The sequence below is a fragment of the Falco peregrinus genome, chromosome 3 (assembly GCF_023634155.1).
Source record: "Falco peregrinus isolate bFalPer1 chromosome 3, bFalPer1.pri, whole genome shotgun sequence".
NCBI classification, from domain to species: domain Eukaryota; kingdom Metazoa; phylum Chordata; class Aves; order Falconiformes; family Falconidae; genus Falco; species Falco peregrinus.
In genome coordinates this window covers 17,183,511-17,197,611 of record NC_073723.1, presented here as the reverse complement: position 1 = coordinate 17,197,611, position 14,101 = coordinate 17,183,511, and the positions used below count along the sequence as shown (strand labels likewise).

General features: G+C 47.7%; 1 long non-coding RNA gene across 8 annotated transcripts in view; it reads left to right on the top strand.

The window, feature by feature from the left end:
• LOC114013241 (uncharacterized) overlaps positions 1-14,101 on the top strand; it is a 142,018-nt gene that overhangs the window by 56,631 nt on the left and 71,286 nt on the right. For all 8 annotated transcript variants that reach the window (XR_008746411.1, XR_008746417.1, XR_008746415.1 and 5 more), the window contains one exon: positions 3,721-3,801. This is a non-coding gene — a long non-coding RNA (uncharacterized LOC114013241). The remainder of the gene's footprint in view (positions 1-3,720; positions 3,802-14,101) is intronic.

Below are 14,101 nucleotides of genomic sequence, written 5' to 3'. Positions count from 1 at the left end.
GGGTTGAATCATGTTTCTTCAATATATAAAATGAATCTGGCAGCCTGGTTTTGCGCCTCAACCTCCCAAAGAGACAAGCAAGTATAAAGCAAGAAGATTCATTGCGTACTAAAATGCTCCACTTATTAAAAAAAAAAAAAAAAAATTCCTCTGTGGACATCCTGTTTCAACTCTGCAGTAAAACTCACGGGTCAGTAAATGGTGGATCTCCTGTTCCCATGGAGAAAGGCAGTTGCCAGCTTAGGAGGTTGCTGTGGGAAAGGGGGGAAAAAGAAAAAAAAAAAAGGAAAAGATCCACTCTTGGTCTTGCAAACAAAGGTTGCCTTGGATTGCAGTCACATGTTGCAGTTCAGCTGATCTTAGCTATGCCAAAAGGGGAAAGTTTTCTAGTACTTGCCTAAACCCCACTGAACTGGTTAGGGAATTAATTAGAAGAAAATTATTCACCTCCCCCCCCCTCCCCCCCCCCCCCCCCCCCCCCCCCCGGTTTTCTCTTAGATCTGATTGCCCTGCATTGACTCCAGGTCGGGGGAGCCAGGGGGAGCTGGGACAGGACCACCCTCTTGATGATATGTGGCCACTGTGTGAATTTAACTGTGATTTAAAATTGCACCATTGACAAATGTCTCCTGGCTTTTCCCTGTTGCGGATGAAGGAGTCTCTCACGTACTCAAACCTGGGATGCCACCGAGCTTTGTAAATCATACCCAGTGGCCCCTCACCATGCATGTGTCGGGATTTAGTAAATACTGTTGGCCAGGTCAAGCTCCTTCCCTTGGGTACACCCCTCTGCCCATGCTGGGTGGAGATGTTCAAGAGACCCTCATGTGGCTGGACATCACGTGAAATTACACAAAATTCACTGCTTTGGCTTCAGAGAGTTGGTATTTAGGTAGGTATGTATGTTACATGCATTATACATGGCTTTTTGGGGCAAAGCCAGCATAACAGGTTTAGCTCTCCTCCTGGGTGGTTTTCTCAGAGCTTAGGGTTTGTTCTGATCTTCATAAAGTGTATCAGATCCCTGGGTTTCGGAGGGTACTTTCTCTGATGAGTCTCTTCTCAGCAGAGCCAGGTATTGAAATGCTTTCCAGGATTTTGTCACCTTGTCCATGTGTGTGCTGGGTCTGGAGCCAGCTCAACGCTCAGCGATACCCCACATATCCTTCGTTACTGGGGAGGAAGTCAAGTAGTAGTTAGACCCCCTAGACCTGTTCATTTTGAATGTGCTGGTGGTTATTTTCCCTTTTTTTTTTTTTTTTTTTTTTTTTTTTTAACCCAAACCAGTATGAATTAGGGCTGCTGAACTAAAACAGAGTGAAAATATATTTATTATTATTCTTATTTTACAGTGAAAAAGCATATCTCTGTTTCTTGGGTGAGGCAAAATGAAATACTTGCCACTTCCCAAGTTCCCTGTGCTCCCCTGTGGCATTGTATGCTTTGTTCACAGCACCCTGTGCCGGAGATGAAAAGCTTTGGTGCATGCTCCCTTCAGGGCAACGTGGATTCCTCCTCAAAAACCTCTGTTCTAGCGACCGGTTTTATAAATGCCTAAAAAATGAGGCTTGCACCTTATCTCTTGGGAGATCGTTGATGGATCCATTTCTCAGAAAGATATTTTATTCAGTCCTTTAATGCCATGCCACTCCCTTCATTCAGATGCCTGGAGTCTTTTATCATGTCTCCTCTTACTTATTGCTTAGCCAAGTTGGGCATATTTAGTTCTTTTAATCTTTCCTCATAACTCAGCTGTCTTTAATCATCCTTCTTGATGTCGGAGTGTTTGATGCCCACTTTTACGGAAAACAAGCCTACTTTCATTTTTTGGTATGCGTGTGAATCGCCTGGGAAGGGTCCCAGGAGAGAAGCTGTAGCTCCACGGCTGGTTGCCCCGGCTCATGCCTGGGTTTCCTCAAAAGCTCCCTTGAACATCTTGGTGTGGGCGCCAAGGAAGATTTCTGGCTCACCTTGTGCATACACCATTGGACTTGGCACCCTCTGGGATTAATTAATGTGTTTATTTGTTGGGTGTGGGCAGCAACACCCCCCCAAGACGTTTCATGGGTTGGGTTTCCAGGGCATGTTTCTTGGGGCATCTGCAGGAGAGTGCATGTGCTGATGGTGTTTATGGAAAGCGGGCCCAGAAAGGTTACCGTAACCTGTGCTTCCTTCCTGTACCTGCCAGCAACAGGAACGAGAGAGAGAGAGAGAGAGAGAGAGAGAGAGAGAGAGAGAGAGGTTTAATTTGCTTGTACTATCTCAAAAGCAAAGCCTGGTGATCAAGATGTTTCTAGGTGCCTGTGCTGCAGGTCAGGGCAATGTTTTTTGGTACTGCCAGGGATTGTGGCCCCTTCCTGCTGCAGCTATTGATGCTGTCTTTCCTGAGTAGTTCATCTGTTGGGCACCCAAAAATAGTCATTCACAAGTTTTTTAGATCAGTCCGAGTTTTAGGATCGCTGCTACCTGTTACCAAGCTGAGCACTGCATCCCTTCAGGGCAGGGTCTTCAAACTTGGCTGTCTGAAGTTGAATGCCTCCTGTCCTGCATGGAGATGTCCTGAATTCCCCCCACATACCTCCTGTTATGTCAGTGGGAGCTGTTTCAGAAAGCCTGACTTCCTAATTTTCTTAAAGTAGCCAAGCTCAGATGCTGACTCCAAGGGGTTAAGGCGCTGGATCTCCAGTTTTGCTGGGGCTGGGCCATTCCTTGGGGTGGCATCCCTGACAGGGACTTTGAATTACATATGGAGCGGGAGCACTTGGCTGGGAGTTAAAGGAGGCTGAAAGCCTGCCTGTCCCTCCCCCACCTCCTGTTCTGAGGGAATGCTTCTCATACTCTTCCCAAATTTAGCTGTGCAAACGTGGCTGGGTTAAGTAGGCTGAGTGATGAGGCTATTCTGATGGTAATATAGGTCCCCTTAGCTGCTCTGCCTCCAGCTCCTGCTCACTGCCAGAGAGGCTGTGTGATATGTGGCTGCCCCAACAAGGGGTCCTGTGGCCTGAGAGGATGAGGACCTTGATGGTAGAAGAAAACATACCCCGGGACCACCACCCAGCATGGTGCTGGGAACCTGAGCAACAGCCTTACGTCCGTCTGAGTGTCCTGTGCAACCCTCAGGCTGTAACATGGGGTGTCAGCAGGGCCTGAAGGTCACCACGAGGAAAAACCCACATCCTCTCCATGATGCTGCTAGGATGCTCTGGGTCATGGAGCAGGGATCCACTGCCTCCACCCTTTTTCCTTGGCAGCCCTGGGTGGGCACCACAAGAAGGGCATTTCTTCGTCATTCCAGAATCCCTGACACTCCTGGCTGTGTTTCCTCTCATTACTCTTTAGGAGCAGTTGGGGGATTGCTTTAGAGCTGACAGTGAACATCCCAGGTTGGTGCCCTGTTGTTGGGTCATCATGTGTGTTCATCAGCTGTAGGGCTCCATCACTGCCGCCAGTCCGTTTGCTGCAGTGGAGGAACATGCTGATGCCTTGGCTGCTTGCAGGGGGCTCCTGTCCCCTCCCCAATTTACATATATTCAAATAGATAATATATGTTTTAAATACGTATGTATTAAAATGTTTAAATAGATCTGTAGGCTGCAATTTAGATATAATTGCTTTCCAGTGCTTTCTCATTTTGAAGAACTGAGGAAATAAAGCTTTTTGGTTGGAGGGAGGGGATGAGGTTGGGCTTACTGACATTTCTTTTGTTGTAATGTCGAATAGGTCTCTGCTGACTTCAAAAAGGAGAGAGGAGGAGCATGTGGAAGGGAGGTCAGATCCTGCCAGGGTTTCCTGGGAGATGAGGTGAGTGGTGACGGCTTTCAGCACATGTAAGCCTGGATACAGAAGTCCTTCTGGGCTTCTCTGCACCTTGGGGTGAGACCTCTTCCACTGGGCCTCCAGACTTCATTTTGTTGGGGGTTTCCCTGTATTTTGCCTCTTCGAGGCTGATGGGAGGATTTTAGACTGGTGATGTGCGTAGGGGTCTCAGAAGGGATGGAGACGATCTTGAATATGTTGAGGTCTGTGTATCACACAGACCTTGATTCTGACTGTATTTGGGCTTCACAGCAGGGGACTTTGCTCCTCTAGGTTGAGAGACCTCTGCTGCAATTACCTGCTACTGAACCAGTCACACCCCCCCAGCCTCCTTTTACAGTCACTGGAGAGAAATGGGTATTTTTAGGAAGCATCTGACCCTGACTTGCTGCAGGCATCTGTGTGGGATGAATCATCCCCTGCAATGCCTGCTTCTCCGCACTGTCAGCACGGCCGGGATGGCTTGTTCGGCTGTAGGGTCTGCAAAGCCTGTGTAATACCTGCACACTGCGTAGGAGGACTGGAGTTCAGGGTGCTTGCTTGTGGCTTGGGGTGTCCAAACTCACTGCACGAAAGCTTGGGCCTCTCCTAAGCTGCCCTTAAATTTTCTTCAAGGTTTGGACTCAGCTTGGATCCGTGAGCCACTTGTCTGAGCCTGCTCGGCATTTATACACCCTGACTGGTAGTGTAAGTACGTTCCTGAAGGATAGGGTATGATTGCCAAGGAGGTTTCAGTCCAACTGGGTCATCTTGTGCTGGCTGTTGCAGTCCCAGTGGGGACCAGCAAGATGACTCAAGCCCCAGGAGCCACTGCACTGAGAGCGGGCGAGGCTGCTGGGGCTGTCCCCAAACCTCCTGGGAACCAGCCCTGGAGCCGCTCTGGCCTCTGACTTTTCAAGTAGTGTGGCTTGTGGGTTTTCGGCCGTGGGAAGATTTGGAGTAATGCTTACCCTGTCCCTACGGGAGCCTGACACCTGTAGCGGGAGCATCCACATCCCAGTAACTCAGCTGCAGTGCAGCAGCCCGCAGGTGCAGTAACGTGAAGAGCTGAGACTTGTGTGTCAGGTCTCTGTTGATCAGCATCTCCCTTGAGAGCTTTTGTGCAACTCACTGCATCTCCCCTGCAGGGGAAGTTCCGCCCCAGATATCTGTCTGCCTTTGCTGGACCACCTCCTCTGCTTCACCCCCCTTTTGTTTTTTTGAAGGACAGGAGCATTGTTTTCTGTTAACGTTTGCAGGGTGCTCAGCCTGCGCTGGATAGTCCTTATTGTAGTGTGGATAAATATTGAGCAGAAAAGGTTAAAATGTGGACGTACAAGCTGTTGTACCTAACCAGATGCAACTCTGGAAGATTTTTGGTATGCTTTTGCTTCTGCTGATGCCCTCAGTATGTTCTAAGAGGTGCAGTCTGTTGAGAAAGAGGGTTTGATTTTGACAGTCCGTTGTCAAGGTAGTCACCTTAAATCAAGGAACAAATATAAGTTGCTGTAGTGCATCACACCTGTTTAGTTTTAACTGGGCAAAGAGAACGTGTGTGTGTGTGTGTGTGTGCGCTTTGATATGTAGGGTTTCTTCTGCAGTTTACTTTTAGCTTTTCTGTGTTACGAGTCATTGGAATATTTTCACTACCGTTCTGGAGAGAGGAAACGCTCCCTTTTATAGTGAGGGAAACATGTGAGATCGTGTGGCCACAGCCCTTTGCCTGAGCCCTGGCCATGTCCAAGCTGGAGACACGTACATCTTTTGCCTTACGTCTGTCTGCTTTGGGGACTAGAAGATGTTGCAGGGACTCATGGTGCCCCTTAGATTTGCCTGTGACCTGGTGGCGTGAGGCTCTCCGTTTTCCTTGGGTTTCATTGCTGGGATGCTTTGGGATTCTGGGACATGGTAAGTGGGAAAACGTGCTCACCTCCATCTTGACCAAGATAAAATGAGCAGCCTGCCTGAAGTGAGGAAGGTTTCACAGGTCTCGGTGACAGCAGCTAAAGTTGGGGGTGGTGGAGAAGGAGGTTTGTTATCTGCTTCCTGGCAGCTAAAAGCAGGTGTTCAGTCAACTGGGAGTTGCCCTCAAGGCAGAGAATACGGATGCAAATGACCTGTGAAGCATAAAAGGAACCATCTGAATGCCCTTTTCTGCCACTAATGAAGTTTACCTCCACCCTGGGTAATTTGCATGACGCAAGTTGATCAGCCCTGAGAAAAAGCAGTTGGGTCCAACATGACAAGATAATTCTGTCAAGCCTAAGGATCTTGCAGAGAGGCAAAGCCCAGAGGACAGGCCAGGGGATACAGAAGACCAAAGGGTGGGCTGTGGTGATGCTGCCCAGGTGGGGAGCTGGCTCCAGGGCGAGCATGGGCAGCGTTTTCATCAGCAGTGCACTGCTCACAGCGGCTGGTTGGCACTTCATGAGGTCCCTGCCACAAAGTTTCCTCCAGGTTTTGCAGTAATTCAGCTAAATCAGTGCCGATCCCCAACACAGGAGTGTGTGTAGCAGCTTAAAACCTTTGATGAACGCAGTCTGAGGAGCGCTGGTTGAGCAGAGCTTGCTGAGCTGCTGCCCGTTACACTGTTCCAGGTATGATGTTAGACTGGTTAGTGTAAACCTACCTGGAAAGGCTTTTAGGCTGTGCTTTATCTCATGTTTGGTGCGGCAGCAGTACACAAATCCAACCAATTGCTGCAGCTCAAGGGGTGGCTGGTTAAGCAGTGACAGTCCCTTAGCTGGAAACCGTGTGGATTTAAGACCCTTCTTGGCCAGCGTGGCGATGCTGAGCGTGGTGGTGAGCAGCGCTGAGCTGTCACTCCCTCTGTCCTGCCCCTATTCTGCTGCAGACAGATTTTTACCCCTGGCCAGGGTTTACACCCAACCAGGTCTTTCAATGAAGTTAATTTTTTTACTGTGGTTTGGACCTGCATGCATGTCCCGTCAGGTGCCGTCAGATCAGCCGTGGCCACAGAGCCACTCTCCCCCATTTCTTGCCTGTGCTTTCTTGCGGCATGACGTGATCCACTTCATTTCGTTGGTAGTTTCACTAATTTTCCTGATGTTAATGAGCACTTCCTCAGCCCCCACCAAAGCCAAGACACTGACTCTTTCACCACAGTGGTTAAATGCTTATTTATTTTGTGGGCTGCTCCTCCCCCTTCCTGATTTCATTTGACATACGCAGAATGTGAAGATAAAAAAAACCACGTTTGAGCTGTCTCCTATTTCAGGTGGCTTTACTTCTTTAAAGTAGCTTCGTGGGGTGATGAGTGTGTGCACAGATGCCTGGATGGGGAGGTGGGGAAGAAGCATCAGGCTGGGCAACCCCATGCTCTCTGCAGGCTCCATCCTTGTCCATGTGGGCACCCAGAGCTTTGATCTAAGGTTTTGAGGCGTTACATTCCCTCAGAGCCATTGCTATCAATCTGGAAGAAATAAACGGTGACGTTGTTCAGTCTGGCTTTCCCTCAGCTCCTCGCGTTTTCCTCTTCAGGATTCAGCTGCTCCTTATCAGTGGCTTCCCAGCATTGTCTGGGCCAGCCGGTGACTCGCCATGTTTTATGGTTACACATATCCACGCCTAGAGAGAGGATGGCATTCGTACAGATTCATACAGTCTCCTTTGCAAGCCACATGGTGTGTATGGCTGTGTGGGTCTCATGTTCTTGGGGGGACTCCATGCAGCAGAATGCATATATTGAGCCAAACCAGGTGTTTTCTCGTCGTCTGGTTTTTGTTTTGGGTTTTTTTAGGTTTTGCATCACTGGGTTGTTCAGTTTGCTGCTTCCTAGCAAAAGTTAACAGTGTCTATGGATGGTTAAATCACATGCATATAAAAAACTGCTCTCATTGGTTTGTATCATCTGTATTTTTTTCTCAACCCCCACCATGCCTTTGCCTTCCTTACCATACACAGAACTGCCCACACCTTGGCGTTTCCCCATGGTGTGCACTGTGTTTCCTGGGAAGCTTGAGGATGTAACAAGGGAGGTTGAGGGACATCATCCAGATGTGGGCCACGGTGGGGACCTGGGGGGAGCAAAGTTGGGGTGGGGGGTGGGGGGGAGGCAGGGAAGTCCTGGGGCAGCAGCCAGGCCATTGATGTCTCTCTACCCAAGGGCAAGCCCACAAAATGCTGACCAGGAGGTCTCCAGTGCCATCAGCATTGGAGGAGGGCAGCCAGCACCTCCTGGGATGGAGACATCCCCACCTCTCCAGGTGACCGCTTTCAACACTGCACCACCTTGCACACAGGAAAGCTTTCCACGTGTCCTGTGTGGCCACAAGTTTTGGGTGTTGCCCTTTGCTACATAGTCTGTCTTGGCTGCGATGAGTTGATGTTGAAGGGTTTGGGGGGAAGCAGGGAGAGGTCTCAGGCCACTTGTAGGCAACAAGTGATGGCACTGGTGGGCAGCGAATGTATCTGCAGCATGTCCTGCAGAGATGTCAGAGATGTCTCCTCTGCGGAGATGGTATCCTTGTGCAGATGTTTTTCCTTAATAAATTTGACCCTCTTTAAGAAAACCATGTTCATTTTCTGAATTACCAAGCTGTGTACTGAAAACCAATATGGAGTAAAGGGTGCTGAGGTGATAATAAGTAAAACTGGAGTGTATTCTGCTAACATTAAGTGCTCTGGGGGTAATTTTTCTTAACCATAATCCTGAGTCATAACTGCCCACTTTATTGCAACTTGCAGCCACAGCAGTATCATCTTGGAGAAGCTGGCGTGCAGGCTGGAGCCAAGCGATTTGACATGTCCACATTGACGTGACTGGTGGGTGCATGGTGCCAATGCACCTTCGTGGAAGGGGGGGATTAAAAATGGGACAAGAAAAAAACCGAACCAAACTGCCAAATGGCTGCATGTGTTGGGTTTGCATTATTTTTCCTTTGTTCAGGTGTATTTGCTTGAACTTTCAAGTGGATTCCCAAAACAAGAGAACCTGAGATGTCTTTAACAGCAATAGATGGATCTCAACTGTGGAGGAAAGAGTTGCCCTTGAGGGGTGGTGGTCGTGGGTGGTATATGGGGTGTTACTGCTCCAAGCAGGCATGCTGGGAGCTGCTGACTTGGAGCAAGATGGGTGGTGGTTTTCCATCTTGTCGTTCCTTGTGGTCACGACAGGGAGAGCTGATGTTCCTGCAAGTTGACCATGTGTAGTGACATGCCAGAAATACCTCCTTACTGGGTTGCATCCTTCTGTGGGAAGGCATCAGATACACATTGTGATGGGGATTAACTCATTAGACCTTACCGTATAGATAATGCTTTACAAATGATCTTTTCCTGGGAAGATTTCCTATCCGGGCATAGTCCCAAAGAGTATAAAGTCGACGGTTCTGGCTATTTTATGTTATTCCCAAATGCCTTGGTATTTTGGGTAAACAGCTGAAGTTGCAACCCTTTCCCTGTGCTCTTGTCTGTGATGGTGCCACTGGTCCGGGCAGGGCTGCTGGACAGTTGGGCAGAACCAGGTGGGAATGGGGCGGAATGGGCATTCCTCATGTCTGATTGCTGGGAGGTCATGTAGCACATAGGTTATCTGGGAAGAGATGTCCAGGTGATGGTGATGGGAGAAAATGGTTTGTCTTGCTGAAATGAATTTTCATATTTCTGTAACAGCTGTGCTGAAAGTAAAATAAAATATTGATGCTTCTTGGGATTCATTTTTGTGTGTTTTCTGAGAGAACAAATGAAGGTCTTTAAAGCAGTTTCATTTTCCAGAAGGCGGAAGAGCCCAAATTTGAGCATGGGGCACCCTGGTCCTGGCGTTGCCATCTGTCTCCCATGTGACCTCAGACAGGTCCTATAGGTTGACCAAAAGTGTCCAAAAGTGTGACTTGGCAGCCAAAATGCTGACCTGCTTGGAGATACGGTATTGGCATGACTGTGCCAGTTGGAGCTGGTGTTTGGTGGACTTCACTGCTCCTGAATGGCTGTGGTTAGGAGTCAGTTGAGGTTAGGTGTGAAATCTAAAAAACCTCTTCTCCAATGTAAACTCCACTTACATGCAGTGGGAGGAGGGGGAACAAATGATGCTTTGGAAGGTTTCCAGACAGTTGGCTTACATTAAATGCCTAACTTCCAGACAGCTAAGGTTAGGGAGAGAGCAGTCCCACCTTTTAATTTCTTGATGTCTCTGTTGCTTGGATGTAAGATGAACTTAATATCAAGTCTTTGTTTCCCTGAAACAGAGGATAAGTATAAAATTTGGAGCTGCTGCCTGGTTACAGCAGCAGACGGGTGATTGTGTTTGGGATAACAGGCTGATCTTGGCCATGGGCAGCATCTTTGAAACTGCCAGCATGCCAGGAGTTAATGAACACACTCGGGGTTTCTCCTGATGAACCCATGTGCTTTAAGGCTTTGAAAGCAATTTTACTGCTGCTCTCCACCACAAACCTTTTTATTTAAGGTGTTTCTTTCATGAAGCTTCAAATAGCACCCAGGTTGGACTGAAATCAAAATCTCCAGGAGAGGTTAGGACAATTTCTTTTGAGGTTTCTGTTGTGGTCATTTGCAGGAGGAAAAAAAAAAAAAAAAAAAAAAGAGGGTAAGATAACCAAGGTCAGCTCCTTACTTCAAGCTGCCAGCCGAGCTCCTCCGGAGCAGAGAGAGATTGAGTTACCCCACGCCTGTAATTTGTCCCTTGTGCCCACAGCCAAATAATCCAGCAAAACAGCAGCGAAAAGGATGGGAAAGTTGGGGAAACTTTGTGCTGTAAGATGAGCTAGGCAAGTGATGCTCAGAGCCACGCTGGTGTGTCAGGCACAGATTTCTCTTTGAAAAGTGCTGGGGAGGGATTTTACTCAAGGTTTTATGATAAAAGTCCTGATGTCCATAAAGTGTGGAGCACAGTGTGTCTCTTCAGGTGCACCTCTGTCTTGGTGGTAGGTCTTAAATTTTGGGTGTAGTGATTCTGTTTTGCACTTACTCTTGCTCCATATAAGTATGTGTTTATTTATGATTAATTATTTCTTAATATTATAATAAGCTTTATTACAGAGTAGTGCTACCATGTATTTTTCAGTCTTACCTTTCTAGAGGAGTTATTAAACGCTTCACAGCCCTGGGATGCTCAGTGGCCCCTTGGATGTCCTTGGGCACATTATCCAATTGTGATAAAAACTCACAGGCCCATTTTCATTGAAATTTAGTCGGTACTACTTTGTATTTTTTATTCTCACCTTTCTAGAGGAGTTGCTTAATGCTGCCCAGCCCTGGGATACTCGGTGTCCCCTTCGATATCCTTGGGCACATTATCCAATTGTGATAAAAACTCTCAGGCCCATTTTCCTTCATTTTTAGTCTTGTTTTGCACTGTAAGTTGATTGTTACGAAGTCATTGAGCTAACTACAGTATTGCTTTATTCTAATTCATATGCATTTGACATTGTTGACATTATTGCCTTATCTAGGTTAACTCCAGGATGACATCCCGGCATTCCCTGCCAACATTACTTTTTGTCTTGTTTATGTTGGACTGGCCTTCAAGGAATGGATTTTGAGAAGTTATTTCTGAGGTTTTGCTGATTTTTGCCATGTCAAGGCTGCAGGGTTTTAAGAAAATCGCATTTTAGCGGCAGGCTGTCACAGACAGCACACTGGTGCACTCCATGATGCCCTAATTGCTACAGCGCCCTAATGCATGCAATCTTCATTTTTCCTGGGATATCTCACGTGGGCCTTCTGGCTGATTTTTCTCCCATGAGATCTGATATTATCATTTTATGTTGCGCTGTGTAGGGCACCAAGCCAAGAATATCCACTATTTTTGAAACGTGATCGTTACTGTTCAAAATAGCCTTTTTTTCCATGATCTTACAAGATTCTGCCACTTCTCTAATAAGCTAAATTTATCACTGCTTTGGCATCCGTACTTGTTGGTGTTATTTTGGTGTGTACTTTATATATATCTTATATATAGCTCTGTGTTTATGCGTTACTGTATGTGATTTATATATAGCCTGTCTTGGCTTCACTGTCATGAGGAAATCATTCTCACTTTTGTGGTGGGATCTTGGGTTGGATGTGTCTGGTCCAATCGGTCCGTTTCCAGACCTCTCTGCAACTGTCCCAGTTTACTTCCCTTCATCCCCAGATAAGACCAGTGTTCCACCTGGGCAAGAGAAGGCACAAACCATCCAGCACCATTTCAGTTGCTGGTAGGTGAGGGGAGTGTGGGCTTTGTGGCTGCTAGGTGGAACCCCCAGATCTCTTGAGTTGGCTGTATGTGTGCAAATGGGCGTGGGTCCACAAACGTGGACAAAACATATATGGGGAAAAAGGCTTTAAAAATGGGGATAAAACTGCCCTGAAAGAGGAGGGAACATGTGCTGGACTCTGATTAGGGTGTCATGGGCATGGCTGAAGGCTGGAGACAGGAGGTGGGGCAGAGGTGGAGTGTGTGGTGGTAGGTGGAGGAGAAGACTGGTGGGAGGAGCTCTGCACTGGGTGGCAAACTTCAAAGGAAAATTCTGATTTGGATATGGAGATCATTAATTGGGGCAAGCTGCTTCCCCCATTGTTTCTTACACACCTTGCTTTGCTGGCTTTGCTTTCCTGGTGTGCCTGCTAGGGTCATTAAGTGCGCCAACTTAATAACTGGGTGGAAGGACTCCCAACAGTTCCAACATGCTTTTGGGGCAGAAAAGGAGCTAAAGTTAATCACTGGGTCAAGTTGCGGAGGAAAAGTGGAGCCTTGTGGTCAGCTCCAAACTGAAGGAACCAGTGGAGCAAAATAGTCACTTAATGCACCCATCTTTTGGTCTGCTTGGAAGAGGACGCTCTCATTGCATGGACATTCATGGCCTTTGTTACATTTCTTTAAGGCCTCTGCATGGTCATGATGGTATCAACCAAGGAGATAGTTATGGTGGTATCTACCAAGGAGATGGAGACTTTGTTGTGACTTCGTCAGTTTTACATATTTGCCTAATGTGAGTCACAGTCCAGCTGATTTATGGTGGGCTTTGTTGTAGGAGAGTAAAGATTTCCAAGAAATTCTGGGGTTTCTAGATTTATTACCTGAAAACCGGCACAAAACGTGTGAGGTGTAGAGTGGGGAGGATGGCTCGTTCCTCTGGAAGAGCTGGGTTTTACTAGGAGGATGCAAGGCTGAAATTCTTATAGATAAATGTGCTCTGTACCTTGACTGCCAGTTTTGAGGTCGTCAGCTGAGGCAGGCGTTAAGCCAGAGCAAGATATTGTCACCTCCAGCAAGGTGTCTTGGTGGGTCTGGCGTGACAGGGCAGACTGTAAACTGAGTTTCAGCTTACAGTGTGAAAAGAGACCACAAAGGTGTTAAAAGCATTGAGCCCAAGTTTTGTCACTGAATGTCACCATCAATCAGTGAGAGCTCCGAAGATGAAAGGATTTTGGAGTGTGAAGTTAGGGAAGGAGGGAAGACACTCAAAATGATTAGCTTAATATTCAGTTGAGCCATAGGGAATTTAGGATGGGTTGGTGAGTGTATGAGCATGAGCAAACCTGCTGAAATCGGTGTGGGTCTGTCAGCCAAAGGGGGATTTTCCCAGGTTGGTCCTTGTGTCCTCCAAGCAAGGCAGGTTGAATGTCTTTGTAGCTGACTCTGCAGGAAGGCTCTGGCTGCTGCTGTGGCAACAACACTCAAAGTTACTATTATTCCCTTCACAGAGGAAGCTAGAACAAGAAAAATGTCTTGTGTCAACCTGGCCTTTGAAATACAAATGAGTAAGACCAGCCTCACTTGTAAACTTCACGGTGTGCTTTGTGTGCTCGCTTCATGATGTGGTTGCTTTTCTTACCTGCTTAATGCATTTTCAGACTTTTGCTTCAAGTGATGCTTCAACAGAAGGGAAAGGAGAAGAGGAGAGGGTCACCGTGCTGTGTGTGGAATCCCGCAGGGCTGTTTCCGCGCTGGGGAGCTGCACTGACCCTGGGTCAACTTGCGGCCGTCGGCACAAGCACTGTGCTCTTGTGAAAGCCCAGCTGATGGTGGAAGGACCTGCAGCCTCGTTTTCTTGCAGTGTCAGATTTGGTGGGACAGTGTGCAAAGGGGCACTGTGCAACTCTTTGGCTTGACAGCCGTGGCTTTGGCTTGACAGCCCTGGCTTTTTCCATATGCTCTAAGACCCTTTTAGGGTCTGTTTGTGTCTATCTGTCAGGTAGTGTGTGCTTACTTGCTGAAACCCATTCCTCCTGTCGTAAAGATGAGTTATCCCATACTGGACCACCAGCGAGCGGCCGTGCCCTGCCAGCCAGGCAAGCTCGCTCCAAACCACAGCGCTGCACTTGCCGCATCACCTTTGGGGGC